General features: G+C 45.6%; 1 protein-coding gene across 1 annotated transcript in view; it reads right to left on the bottom strand.

The window, feature by feature from the left end:
* Positions 1–8,901, bottom strand: part of LOC119187465 (pyruvate dehydrogenase phosphatase regulatory subunit, mitochondrial) — an 81,258-nt gene extending 72,357 nt beyond the window's left edge. The window contains exon 1 of the mRNA XM_037435574.2: positions 8,141–8,901. The gene's annotated coding sequence lies outside the window, so the exon portion shown is untranslated. The remainder of the gene's footprint in view (positions 1–8,140) is intronic.
* Positions 8,902–15,592: the final 6,691 nt, after the last annotated feature.

The following is a 15,592-nucleotide window of genomic DNA, read 5'->3' as shown; positions in this document are numbered from 1 at the left end:
AACGTGGTTCAAGCCATCGTCTGCCAAGAACTCGCCAGCATAGGTATTCCCTCGGTGTGCGCTTTGCCTAGCCCGCAGCGAGCTCCATGGCGTCCACCCTCGTCCTATCACGAACAGCAGTTTACAGTTCGATCTCACGACCCTGCTGCGTGGATAACCGCCGACAATCGACCAATTTGCTTTCATTGCCACCGCATAGGTCATGTCGTCCGCTACTGCAATTACAGCTGGTACTCGCCACCTCGGATGTCGTCTGAACCTGACTAGACAGCACCAGCTTTGCATTTGCCGCGCAGCCTTCTTCGCCAAACTACAGAAGGTTCAACAGCCGATCTCAGTCACCGCATGGTCGTCAGTCCCATTCCCTTCCAGGACGTCGGCAGTCATCTTGCTCACCGCAGACTCGCAGGCCGTCGTTCTTATTCAACCCCGCTCCTGCCTATCCGGAAAACTAAACGGTGCAGTGCCCAAAGTTGACGCTGCTTTATCTACTTCTTCCACAAATCCTCTCTTGACGCTTCCGACGAGACAAAGTTTGTTAGACGCTGACGGTGTGACTATTTCTGCCCTTATAGATACTGGAGCGCACATTTTTGTAATGATACCCCTACTCAACCCAATGTAATACCCCTACTCAACGTCAGTCCCTTGACTCAAGTTATTCTGCAAGTTATTCCACCCTATCCCCGCTTGACAGCTGCAATGTTACTGGTTTGAACATCGATGCTACATCCCCCAGTCTTGGCCGCAATCTCACTCTGCCTGCTGATGACAATAACAAAATGATTGCTCCTGATCTCACCACAGCGCAAGCTGCCGGCCTCCATCGTCTGCTAACATCATATAGAGACATTTTCGACTTTGACAACCGCTCTCTTGGCCAAACAACTGCCGTGACTCACTGGATCAACACTGGTGATACCAGTCCTATACGGCGGCATCCATATCGCGTATCTCACAAGGAACGCCAGGTAATTCAAAATGAAGTGGACAAAATGATTACTAAAGACGTCATAGAACCATCATCCAGCCCCTGGGCCTCCCCAGTCATGCTCGTTGCGAAGAAGGATGGCAGCTGGCGCTTTTGCGTGGACTATCGTCATTTGAACAAAGTCACTCATAAAAATGTCTACCCTTTGCCTCGGATTGATGATGCCCTCGATTGCCTCCATGGTGCCCAATACTTCTCGTCTTTCGACCTTCGTTCGGGCTATTGGCCAATTTCCGTCTACACCATGGATCACGAAAAAACCGCTTTCATTACGCCAGATGGCCTCTACCAGTTCAAGGTCATGCCGTTCGGACTATGTGATGCGCCGGCAACTTTCGAGTGCATGATGGACTCCCTTCTCCGAGGATATAAGTGGTCCATCTGCTTATGTTACTTAGACGATGTCATCGTCTTTTCACCTACCTTTGACAGCCATACCACATGTCTGTCGGCCATTCTTTATGTTTTTCAAAGAGCCACTCTTCAGCTCAATTCTGCAAAATGCCATTTCGGACGTCGCCGAATCACCATACTCGGCCACCTTGTCAGTGCCGCTGGAGTTCAACCAGATCCCGACAAGCTGCGAGCAGTACAAGAGTTTCCTGAACCGCGTTCAACCAAGGACGTTCGAAGTTTTGTAGGGCTATGTTCCTATTTTCGGTGATTTGTCCGCAACTTCGCCGACATCGCTCGACCACTTACTGATCTTTTAAAGGACGTCCCCTTCATATGGGGCGTTGAGCAAGCGGATGCTTTTTCGGCTTTTATCCATCTGCTGACTATGCCACCAATACTGGCCCATTTCGACCCTGCATCAGCTACAGAGCTTAGAACCGATGATAGTGGACATAGAATTGGAGCAGTCCTCGGCCAACGACAGCATGGGAAGGACCGCGTGATTTCTTACGCCAGTCGTCATTTTTCACCTGCCGAACGGAAGTTCTCCATCACTGAGCGTGAATGCCTAGCTTTAGTGTGGGCCGTGACAAAATTCAGGCCTTACCTATATGGCCAAACTTTTTCCGTTGTTACTGACCATCATGCTCTCTGTTGGCTCTCATCGCAAAAGGACCCATCTGGACGTCTCGGTCGCTGGGCGCTGCGCCTGCAAGAATACGCGTTCGTGGTCCACTGCAAGTCAGGACACCTGGACACAGACGCAGACTGTTTGTCACGTTATCCGGTTGAAACGCCCGACTTGACAGACTTTGAATCAGACCCCTGCGTGCTCTCCATCCACGCTTTGGGGGCTATCTCCACCAAACAACGACATGACCCATAGTTACTCTCCATCATCAAGCGTCTGATTTCTGCTCCGACAGATCCTTCCATTCGCCTGTTCGAACTGCATGATAACATTCTGTACCGTCGCAGCTTCAACGCCGATGGCCCGGAATCACTACTCGTGCTTCCCCATCACCTGCGTTCCAGCGTTCTCGAACAACTCCACGACGTGCCTACAGCTGGTCACCTAGGCATCTCTCGTACCTATGATCGTGTGCGACGTCGCTTTTTCTGGCCCAGACTGTATCGTTCTGTGGTTTGCTATGTCACTCCTTGCGACCGCTACCAACGTCGCAAGCGCCCCTCTGTGCTACCGTCAGGCCTCCTACAGCCCATCGACATACGGACGGAACCATTCTTTCGAGTTGGCCTTAACCTGTTGGGCCCGTTTCCTACGTCCACCTCCGGGAATAAATGGGTTGCAGTAGCCACAGATTACGCCACACGCTTTCCCATCACTCAAGCACTGCCGACAAGCTGTTCCACTCACGTCGCTGACTTTCTCTTGTATGAAGTCATTCTTAATCACGGCGCTCCGCGGCAGCTGCTTACTGATCGAGGAAGGTACTTCCTTTCACGTGTTGTGGATGCCATTCTCCGTGTCTCTGTGGACGCTCTATTATAAACCTAGATCTCGCCCCGTCACAATATACCGCCTTATTAACATGGACAATTTTCAGTTCCTGTATGTGAGGACCGAGTTAGGCCGATACATAGCAGTGTAGCTGACTTGGTCACATAATCACTAAGTTTTGCACGGGTAATGCTGAGTATAGTCTGCTCTCGTACACATGTGCCACACAAGCACCTGCGAAACAAATGCGTCGCTAGCAGCAGCAGCCACGATGCTTTGCCGGTATGTACGCGGCGGAAGTCCGAAGGTCCCTCACCTGACTACAGATCTGGTCTGACGTCACTAAAACTTTCCTTTAGAGACATCACCAAAACACCATTAAGAGTAGTGGCTTGTGCAGTTGACACTTGTAGCACACTGCTGAAACACCAAGAAGTAACAAAAAGTAACAACTGTGACAGTGGTTAATTCGCACTCATCCTGTGGATACATGAATGTTCTTTTCTAGCATCCTTCTTGGTGTTTAAGCAGCACGCTTCCAGTGTCGAGCTGTGACAGTTGTTCATCAACACTCGTCCTGTACACTTTCTTTTCGTGTGTCGTTTGTGCTTGAGCAACGCGTTGCATGTGTAGAGTTGCTTGCCCTTCTTTGTGTGAAGTTCTAATTTCTTACTAACACGTTCACTGCTTCACCCTTCCTACGAAACCAACTGTTTTTTTTACATGCATATTTGCAAAATTAGACCATGTGTGCCCACGCCACATTACTTCTTTGGAAATGGGGAGTTTGACAGGTTGACACACCAATCTACCACATGAGAGTGCACTGCTCACGAAACTCAAGAAGTTTCAAGGATGGCAAAAAATTCCACGACCTTGAAGAGCCTAAAAAATGAATTTTTCAAATTCAAGGATTTTCAAGGATTTCAAAGACCTGTACGAACGCTGTTGCCATACAGCTACATTTTTTACCCTCCACTTGAAATTTCGCATCATAATGACGATGCATGGTCACTGGCTGGTGTTGCCGCCTCCTAGGGCTCACAAGAAGCATTGAAAATGATTGTGCTACCTTCTTGCATAGATAAACAGATTAATTTCTTATGTCAGCGACAAACCTGATGGGCCAACGCCCTTTTAAGCTTTTGGTTTCATCATGTGGTCTCAAGGGGGTATGCAAAACTCGATTTTTCTCTTTATCAGCACTCCCTTGCAGGGGTGTCAAAAGTTGAGTACTATCTTTATTAGTGCTGCTCTTGGCTTTTTTATCATCGAATCGATACTCAAGAGGTATTCTCAATCTCCTTGATTACCGAATTTACTCTGCCCAAGGCAGCCACAAGCAGCGAAGATGCAGTTTGTTTGTCAGCACAACTCGTCACTCCAAGAAGAAAACTGAGGTGCACGTTATTATAAGCACATATGGTGATAAGATGCTGTGCAAGACCTGTATTTAATATAATGCTTATAATATAATAATAATATAAGCATTATATATAATATAATGCTTAGATCTTTTTGCAGTTCTGAGTAATTCTGACACTAAAATGTGTTCTGCAATATTTTAACAACTTTTTCCAACTTTAAACACTGTATAGAATGAAAAAGTGCAATAAAGTAATTTGGCCATTTGTGAAAGCTTTTGTCAGAAATGTTCGACACCCAAAGGAGCTGAATAATAAGAGTCCTAAGTTCAAAGACAATGGATTTAAATAATTGAACAACAACTTAATAGTAAAAGCACAGCACATACAGATCACTTATAGTCTATAACAATCACAGGTTCAATTCATAGCATGCACTACTATTGCTACATGCATTAGATGCAGCTTCAATTAACCATTTTGCCCAAGCCGGTTTGAGGCTCAATGCTAAGTCATGGACATATGAATAATAATATAACTGAGTGCAAAAATATCACAAAATGAGGACAGGACAAACCCACTACCTACTCTTTCCTTGACCACATCATTTTTCTGTGTTGTTACATCTTCAAGCACAATCAAACAACTTGCCCATAAATATATATTGTTAGAAAAAAATATATGAGAAGACATTTACTGGCTGTACAGAAGTTGAGAAAGGCAGTACTTAACCTTTTAAGGGCTACTTTTTTTTTTACCACTATTGACTCATTCTCTGACATGGATGCTTCAAAAATGTGTATTGAACAAAAAATGTGCTTGCAAAAAAGAGTGGAAAACCTCCCTATATTTTCTTGGCACTGTGCAGTATATCTTTATGGAAAATTTATTTTCAATAAGATTGCTGACAACAAGGTGCATATCATTAAAGATGTTATAAAAAGGTTGTTATAAACCGAAAAGTGATGATCCATGTTGATAAATTGCGATCATGATTTCTTAAGGGATTTGGTTGAGTTTTGGATTCTATCATAGAACAATCTACAGAGAGAATGGAACAGGTATGGTGTGGTAGAAAATTGTTGTGTGAGGCAGAAGTTAGCAGGTTGGGAAGGAAACAACAAAGATATGAAGGAGTCTGTCTGGGTGCCAGTGGACTCATCCATAAAAGTGAAAAATTATCGCCACCCTCAGAAAAGTATGAATTACAAATAAAACACGTATCGGTTTCTTGAGAAGCTTCACATCTAAAGAAACAATCCCACTGGTCTGAGGATGAAACCTGGGACCAATGTCATTTTGGGAGCAGTCACTCTACAGTTTAAGCCAAGCAGGGGGTCTAGAAGATCACAGAGCAATGTGAATTTAATGAATATAAACCGTCGGGATACATAATATAGAAAATCACTTCTAAGGAAGCTCAGTTCAGCAAAGTAAAGGAAATCTGTAAAAGAGTAAAAAAACTTGGTAGCATCCAGGTCAACTCAGATAGCAGACAATGGAAAAGCATTGGTACATATAAAATTTCCAGACAAAAAGTTTTTTTCCCCTGAAAAGTTTTCTGAGAAACTTATCTTCACACCACATGAAGATAAAAATTTTTTTCCTTTTATGAGACTTCATTCACCTTGCAGATTTTGACAGGACTGTTTTGCCAGAATAACTTGAGTTTGAGTTTATTCAACCACGTGACAAGTAGACGAAAATACACTGTATACGTGGTTTGATGCGAAGGGAAAGAAGCTGCATTTCACAGCTGCATTTCACAGCTGCATTTCACAACTTTTGAGGCCTTGTGATAGAAGTACATATGAGTGCACTCATTTCCAGAAACACCAAAGTGCCCAAAAAATTTTCAATGAATAGAGATAATAATGAATAAAACTGAGATTTTATACATCAAAACCACAATATGATTATGAGGCACACCGTAGTGAGGATCTTCAATTTAATTCGTGCACCTAAATCCAAATATGAGTGTTTTTGTACTTTGCCCCTCAAAATCTGCTCACTGTGGCTGGGAATTAAATGTGCCTTAATTCTTAGCCGCACAACACCCAGCAGCTATGCCAACATGGTGGGTAAGTACAGAAATAATAAAATGAAAAGGTTAAGGATGTGAATATTGCACCAACAAAGAGGATGATGCAGAGACCAATTACAAGCTTAGAAATTGAGGTTAATGTACATAGATTGCAGCAGTAGTACAGTGCAGGCTGAGAGGACAGCACAAGCAGCTATGGCATGTTTTACAAAGAGGCAAACTTGCGCAGCATTAAGGTTGCATACGATGAAATGCAATATTCACTTACTGGTCACAAGAAAGATGAATTCAACCCATCACAAAGAACCTGCCAACAACTGAGTGTTTACAGTAGCAGTAAATGCTACAATGCTCACCTTAGCAGTCACAGTCGGCACGGCTAGAGTCCCTAAAATTTTGCATCACTATTTTACAGCAACAAAACCAACACTTTTTTGTGGAGTCATCACAAGCAATGCTAACTTTAACTTTACTGTGATCAAAAGCAGCAAGCAATGCTGAAAATTACAGCACTAAACTAAATTTGCAAGGTGATAGATACAGGCGAGATTTTAGTGCCAATTAGCCAGAAGTATAGCTGGATTTTTTCTGAATACCACAGTCATGATAGCCTTCATTACAGCTAGTTAGGACTCTATACTGTATTTTACACACTTTATGTATGAGGCAATTATTGAAAAGGCTGTTACAATAAATTTCAGTTTGCAGACATTTTGTTAAAAAAAACTCTCACGTTCAAAAAATATACGCCCCTGCCTAGTCTTCCAGTCAGAATTAGCCCAGTAAAAAATGTCCAGCCAGCTCAGCAAAAAAAAAAAAAAACATGATAAAAATTTTGAGGGGCCATTCCATTCTGTGGGTTCCACACATGAATAGACAAGCAATGACAAATCATTGGAGAAATGTTGATAAAGCCAATGTTTTGACAAATGGCTTGTCTTTGTTAAGTCCGCAAAGATGATTTATGATGAGTTCAGGCCTTCACCTTCTGCTGAAAGTGCGTGTTGTTGGGGTTAAACAAGCGCACTTGTATTTATTATTATTTTTTAATTTGGCAATGGTAGTGCCGACAACTCTGTGGTTGATGGATTCGGTTACGAACCTTTTACTTTCGACCAAGGTAAAAGCTACACACACAAGACCGCTACTGGGCGCACTGTATTGATATGGAACTTCACTCTTTTCAAGTACAAATTAAATTAACCATTTCTTGTTGTGCAGAACCTTGCCATGCTTTTTATACGGTAAAGTATATCCAACGATGATGAGAGTGGCAGTGTCACCACGGCTAAACCACGCAAAGTGAAGGATCATGACCTTCTCGATTTCATACATCGGTGTGTCAGGAGGTATACCCTCCCCCCTCCCCTCCTCCATACAAAGGATATCGCAATACCGTTTTTAGTTTGTGTGGAACAAACAACCCCACAGTCGGTGACAGTCCTTGCGGAATACTTGAAGCCTGCGGCATCAGCCCGGCCAAGCTCTTTTTTTTTTTAAACTGTTCAACAAACAAGAAAAACACACAAAAACCCTAGCCGTATACAGCTTCGCTGTAAACGAAAGTAGCAAGCGTTAGCCACCAATAATTCTGCAGCCACCTACACGATTTCCTCCGAGGGATTTTGCACAGGAAACGGGGAATTGACACTTTCTTCGCGCCTACCAGCACAATGCCCTAAATTCCTGCTTTGCACCGCTCATGACAGTTATCATTTTGAGGTGCTACGCAGCGATGCCTAAGTCCATTGGATATATTCCATGTCTTACTGATGTCGGTGAACGGCTGCAAGCGGATAGAGCAGACGCCTCTCATGTCTTAAACGAAGGTCATGACCGGCAAGATGCGTAGCACTGCAATCATCAGCAGCAAACATACTTACTTTTGGATATTAAATAAGACGGTTCGCCGGCCACAGTTTTTCTCAAACTTTTCTGAGGCATGGCCATGAATGGCAAAGACGTTCGTACCCCATTGCACGCATACCCTGGCACCCGTGGCCACCTTTGTTTACAATCACTGTAAATATCACCACTGTCTAACTTGTCGCCTGCACCGGTAGTGTGTACAAAGAACACATGCCGTAAACGTATGGCGTCTTCCAAAGGAAGTTGCGTCAAACACCACCCGAGTTTCACGCCTCATTACGGGCCAGCCGAACACGTAAACCACAAAACTCGAATGTGCTACCGACGTTACTTCCGCTACAGCAGCGCTGTATGCGAGAGACGTCATTTAGCAGACGACAATTTCCAGCGTCCTGTTTCTACTGGTAAGAAGAGAGCAAACAGCAAAAAATCAAACTATGAGAGACACTTGCGAGACGCTACATGTCCAGTGGGTGCGTATACGTTCTCCAGGAGGTTGTGCTGCATCGATTCTGTACCAACTCAACGAAGGTTGTGGTAATCTTCGCATCGCCTTCGGTGTCCAGAGAAATCCTGGCAGCAAAAGTAGCCTTGTGCGAGTACGGTCGGACGATGTAAGCTCACGCACGTTTCCCGTGCCATCCAGCCGTGTTCTGCGGCAGAGCAGCTGTATATTACGCATGCAATGATGGAACGTCACCGCTTCGTCTGCCAGCGCGCGCGAGCTGATGGGATTGCACCATGGGAGGGCCGCCGTGGCATGCACTCGTGTCGTGACCGGCCCAGCCGAGCATGCGGCACCGCACGCGTGGTGCCCTGACGAACGTACGGCACGGCACGAGGACAAAGACAACGCCCCCGGTGCCACCCGCCGAAGATGGCATTAATTTCGGCTACGGAGTGAGTGAGAGAGGATTGTTGTGTTCATTGGTGTAAGGCTGGGTCATCACCCTGCACACCAGCTTGTATTATGTCTTCGCACTTGCATTGGTTTTCACTATAGTTTCGCCGAGATCCCTCCTATCACGGAGGAAGGAAAGGTAGGAGAGGGCATGCCCAGCTGGCGCAGGGCGTAAAACATGTGGTGGAAATGACGTCACAGCGGCCATACTCACTGGGCACAATGGCAACGTTTTGTTATTGTTGATGTAGTTCGGTGCGGCACCGTTCAGGCGGTCCAGCAGCGGTGTGCGCGTTTTCATGGGCCTCGCACCTAACCGTGGCGTGACACCAAAACAAAGTCCGTGCAATTTTCAAATTTTATGCCACAGTATTCTCCGTGAAGTCTCAATGCACGTAAAAGTATCGGCAACCATTATTTTTATGGCTTGCGCAATCAAGGTCTAATTTTACAAGCTAGACGTTTATTTTCACGAAAGCGAAAAACAACATGGAAAATAAACACTACATATGCATTAAGGTTGGAGAGAACTGCAAGTTAAACGACACTCAACTAAAGCAAGTGAATAAGGCAAGTAAAAAGAACAGTAAATATACGATGATACAATAGGCATACATACACACATATGACATTGAGATTCGATTGGCAAACATAGATACAGTCACAAACCAGTTCACGAAAAATTGCTTTCTGCATATGTGAAACACAACCAGACAGTGACATCACAGTTGTTAATGGGGGATTTGTAACAATGTAAACAAGAACAAGACAATTGTCTAAACTTGATTGATTGATATGTGGGGTTTAACGTCCCAAAACCACCAAATGATTGTGAGAGACGCCGTAGTGGAGGGCTCCGGAAATTTCGAACATCTGGGGTTCTTTAACGTGCACCCAAATCTGAGCACACGGGCCTACAACATTTCCGCCTCCATCGGAAATGCAGCCGCCGCAGCCGGGATCCGAACCCGCGACCTGCGGGTCAGCAGCCCGGTACCTTAGCCACTAGACCACCGCGGCGGGGCGATCGTCTAAACTTCAAGAACTTCATTTTCTCTCTCTCTCTCTTTCTCCAGCAATGAGAAAATGCCGTCTGGTCAGTGTAAATAATCTAATTATCTGATTTGTCACTTCCAGTTTGTGGTGTCCACAGCCGACCATATTTAACCTGTTCACAGACAGGCAAGAGTTAAGGTCTGTTATGCTGTCACTTTTCAACTTGTTAAAACTAAAGCAATATGTGAATGCATCTTCCATAGCTTTGACCAGGTCTGTTAAGGACTCGGACGGGTGCAGAAGGCATGATTCTGCTGGCAGCAAGCAGGAATTCGCAGAGTGAAGCAACAACCTGCTACATTCTTCGCACTTTGTCTTTTCCACCATCTTCCGGGCCACATAGCCACTGACGTAATAAATGATCCGGGAGTCACTTTTGCGTCCAGTGAGATCAATGTGGTCAGGAAGGGCTTCCCAAATAACAATAATTTCATGAACCTCATTGAGGCGCCCCACATCTAGCAGCTCATTCAGCTTATTCTGCAATTTTATATAATTATTATGGATGCGCCCTGACATAGAAGACTGTTGAGAACTCCAGAAGGTATGTTTCCACTGGAGGGTGACTGCCAAACTGTAAAAACTGAGGCAATTCACAGAGATCAAAAATTTTGCCGGAGAGGGTGATCATTCGAGTCAGACATTTGCTTCGGAATTCCAAAAAGATTTTAAGCGTGTCTTGGCAGAGGCGAGACGTCATGAAGTATTTATAGCCCAAGGTTTTCGTGACATTGTGCCGGGTGGAAAAGATATAGGTGCTGGTTAGAGTGACGCGGAGTCCTTCGGCAGTTCATTCACTCAAGAACCCACCCCCCCTTAGGTGCAGCTTTATACCAAGTTGCTAAGAACCCGTTGATAACATGCTTGTAGCTACGGACGATGAATCTTTCGTCGAAATGAGCTTCGCACACAACGCAATTCTTTTCCAGTGGCTAGTCAGCGCGAGGAATCGTACGCTCCCAGGCCTTGAGCTGTTCATCGTCGGCAAGAGCAGAGAAGAGAGACGCTTTCTTCCCTTGTTTGCGGGCCGAAACATATCCCGCATTGCATCCAGGTGCAAAGCAGCTGTCTTTGCTGTTTACCCATCACTGTGGCTTGGTCACATTGGCACGTATTGATCCAGAACAAGTCCAAATAGGCAAAGCGCAGACGTTGTGACTTGCAAGCGCAACGTCTGCGCTTGCAAGTCGAGAGCACACGAGCAAGCGTCTAATGTGCCGCGCTAGCAGCTGGCGAGAGTCTCGACCAATCACGGTGGCAACTTAAATTGCGTGCCGCTCCGCGGCGAAATCACAAGGCGAAATGAATTACCAGCACGCCTCCTTTCAAGGCGCGGCCGGGACGATGCTGACACCTCTCCTTCTAGCCACCATACCCCAGTGCTTTGAAAAACTCTGCGCCATCATCCTGAACTATAGGGTAAAGTCCTTTAGAGAACATTGTCAAGTGTTCGGCAGTTTCCTTCTCCTCTCCACATGTACTGCATACCGTGTCTACCCCTTTGTATTTGGCCCGATATGTCTCGGTTCGCAATACTCCCGTCCTGGCTTCAAACAGTAGAGGACTACCCCGAGTATTACCATAGATCCTATCATAGATCATAGAGCACGCGGCTGCCTCTGCTGTCCAGGGTGGCACGAGCGTTTTCAGCCACAGAACACCTGTTTTGAGCACGTACGACCAACCCATGGAGGCATTGTATCTCTAGATTGGTCCTCAAAACATCCCTAGATTGCAAGAAAAATTCTTAGATTATATTTTTAATGTCATTATTCAGACTAATTGAGTTATAAAAAAGTATTAAGATAGTGTGCTCTGTGGCCAAGTGCTTGAAAATGGCACCTGTTGCCACCGAAGACGGATTTGCACGTCGAATTCGCTTTGCACACGCATTGAAGAATATATGTGATCATTCGATCAACCGCAAGTTTGTCGCGCCTTTCTTGTACTTGCAGCTTGGCAGCTGAGGCGCTATTCTTAATTTTCCACATTTGCAATCCCTGTTGCAATATTTTCAGGTGATGTAAGTACAAAGCGGAAGGTGTGTAAGTGGGCGCTCTATTACTGGCTGATAGCCCCGCCGCGGTGGTCTAGCTGGTGGCTAAGGTACTCGGCTGACATGAGCTTCCTCCATGTCGGCTGCTGACCCGCAGGTCGCGGTATCGAATTCCGGCTGCACTTTTGATGTAAGCGAAAATGCTGTAGGCCCGTGTGCTCAGGATGTGGGTGCACGTAAAAGAACCCCAGGTGTCACACCGGTCCCGTTAATTAGGGAGGCGATCGCCGGGCTAATTCCAAGGGCCGAAGTATTGGCCCCCCGAACCGCACCACGAAAGCGTGGACAATTTAGAAGTGGTCCTTTTTGGCGCGCCAGCGGACGCCGGCTGTGGCCCAAAGAACAAGTCAGAGCCGAGAGTTGATAAACAAAACAAATATTATATTCTCAAAAATGGCAGATCGAAAACAATACACAAGAATGCACACTCCACAATAGTTACATACAATACGTCACCAATCAAACAACGTACTACACAGTACAATCAGCCACACTCAAAACAACGGGCACAGACAACGATACGCTCTACAATGCAGTCGCATGCATTGAACAACCAAGACACTTAAAGACTAAAGAGATAGAAAACCTATCCAGTCCAAAGTTCTTGGAACAAAAGTCTGGATGATACTCTTCCGAGAATCACTCACTCAAAGTCCAGCGTTGTTGTCGTTCCGCGCCCTCGAAGTTTCTCTTCCAGGAAACCTCGCGTCTTCAATTGGCCACTCTCCAAGCTTCAAACTTCTTTGCCCGAACACGTCGGCTTCACACACGCAGCTGTCGCCACGCGTCTTCGCTCGATAGCGGTAAACACACTCTCTTGCCTGTAGCTCGAGCCTTCACCCCTCAGGTGGAAATCCTCTTCATCTCCTGCTTCGTCCCTACGGACAAAACCTTCGCCGACTACACGGCGGAATCCCTACGCACTCTGGCGCTAACTTCCGTCTTCTCCTGATCTCTCATCTCGGCTGCTCGGTTAAATACCTTGCGCGCGACATTCCAGAAGGTTCTCGTCATTTCGTCGGCGCGATACGCAGCGAAGGCTGGGAAGAGGGCGAGACGGTTGGAATGCCCTCCGCGGCCGATGACTCAGCTCGGTATGACCACGCCCCTTTCGTTCTAGAACTTTTGCGGGCTATCTCGGCCGCCGATGTGGGGTGAGGAGGTTCGTCGGCGAAGCCACGCTTCCAAGGGGAGAGAGCGCGCCCGGGGAACCTTGGATGTTTGTTTTCTTCTTTTTTTCTTTTGACCTTGCGTTACCGCAAGAATTTGGCGGCGCGCCCATTTTTAGCGCTCGTTCTGTGACACCAGGTGTTCAAAATTTCCGGAGCCCTCCAATACGGCGTCTATAATCACATGGTGGTTTTGGGACGTTAAACCCCACGCATCAATTATTCCTGGCTGATATAGCTACGCCTTTCCTCTGCAATTTCGATCAGCTCCACGTTTGGCCAAATATATTCGTAACTTTTACGCTCAGTTTTACGCTCTGTAATATTTCTTGGTATTTGAGATGGAGACATCGCTCGGTGAAGGAACGCAGTCAGCGAAATCTTGACATGTGTTTATATTCACTACAAGACAGAATTTACTTTTGTTTCACAGTGCAGCAATCACTCAGGGAGCTCATGATATGCGCGTGCTCAACTCTTACGACTACATATAGCTCAATTTTCCGCAATATTCAGACTATAACAATCTCACATTACAAAACTGCTATCCCCTTCACACAACTCATAAGAACACCAAGGCTATCTTAAATATATAAAATAAACAAGACATAGCCTAAATTATCATTTTTTTACAGCCTTTCTGGTTGAAAGAGAGTGGTCACTTAGTAATGCCTTTAATCAGGCCGTGAAATGTGACATTTCCACAGCCTTATGAAATTCCCTAGATTCAACAAAAAAGACGCCAGATCTCTAAATGAGGTAAAAAATCTCTAGATCTTAGGATAAATCTCTATAGGGTTGGCATCACTGCAGCTTACGGAACACAGTCAGATTATACGAGTTGCGAAACTACAAAATACACGTCCAACTCACAGAAAAAAAAATTGTTAAACATCGCTGCTTGAGCTGGCCCATAAATACACACAACGCGCAGCTTGAAGGATGATAAGACAAAGCCATTCCGTCCAATACAGCCATGGAATACATGGTGATCGCGTGTTTAGAAAAAAAACTGGCGACCGATTTAGAGTACTTGGTACTCTACTATGGGAGAGCACTAGGTCAACTAGGCCGTCCCGTGGGCCTCACACTGAAGAGTAAAGAAAAAGTGAGTAACGATTTAGAGTACTACAGGTACTCTACTATGGGAGAGCTTAAAGCCGTCCCGTTGGCTCGCCGCGCTGCTGAAGAGTATAACAAAGTGCTTCATGAAATACACGACAGATTCGACGGAGGAAGGAAGTAATCAATATCTACGTACACGTTTGTAGAGCGGGTATAGCGACAGATTGCTAACAAACAAATTTATCTAAAATAGATTGTTACATTAGTCTTTAGCAAAAAGCGGAGATGATTCGACCAGAAATTGTAAACTTTTATTTCAGAATAGACATAATACCTACTTTAGGCATGCCTTGAAGAATTCTATGAGCACTTTTTGAACACGAGTCTTTGAGTTCTCACAGAATCTATGTGGATAACTTGAATCAGGGGAAGCTTTCGCCCCGCTTCTTCCGTAAAGATCCCCTAAGTGCACTACTTAGGAACACGTGTTGAGTTGTTTATCCCCAGGAAAGCCTGTTGCTTGATAGCGCGTGTGTTGTTCTTGAAGTTCGTGTGCGCGCGGATGGTGTCTTGCCGGCGAGGTGTGTATGATCGTGTACTCCTGTCACGCTGTCTCTCTCCGTCTGTTCCGGTTTTTACGACCATCGAACGTATCGAGATTGCTGGTTGCTTTATTTGAAGGGCCTCGCAATTTCTGAAGTCGATCGCGTTGGCGAACTCTTTGCATGTGGGTATATGCACTTGAAACAAGTAGCGGATCGGAACGAGGCAAGCTTGCGCTCTGGACTTCGGGACGTGTGTTTACAAGTGAACACGCTGCGTAATTAGTGCGGGGGCAGTTGAACATTGGGCTGTTGGAGGTCGAATCCCGCGTACATTATACATTCCCACCACTGACAAACGTACGTCCTTAACACGAACGAAAGCAGCTTTGCTATACTCAAAACATTATAATTCTCCTCCATGGAGATGTATTCTTGTCACTGTATGTCCACACGCTAGCAATTTGGCGTAACAGGCAATTGTTTTAGGTTACCAGCTCACATCCAAGGACGTGCATATATATATAGTTCATGTGCCCTAGACTTCTCGCATTACAATCACAGGTACGGGGCACTTTTGATAACGAACAGGGTCGACCTGGGCCGCATTTTTTTTTATCACGATATACAATCACTGTTGCTACTCGGTTCAAAATAATCCGGATCGAGTTTGGCGC

The sequence above is a fragment of the Rhipicephalus microplus genome, chromosome X (genome assembly GCF_043290135.1).
Source record: "Rhipicephalus microplus isolate Deutch F79 chromosome X, USDA_Rmic, whole genome shotgun sequence".
Lineage (NCBI taxonomy): Eukaryota > Metazoa > Arthropoda > Arachnida > Ixodida > Ixodidae > Rhipicephalus > Rhipicephalus microplus.
This window is presented reverse-complemented; position numbering and strand designations above follow the sequence as displayed.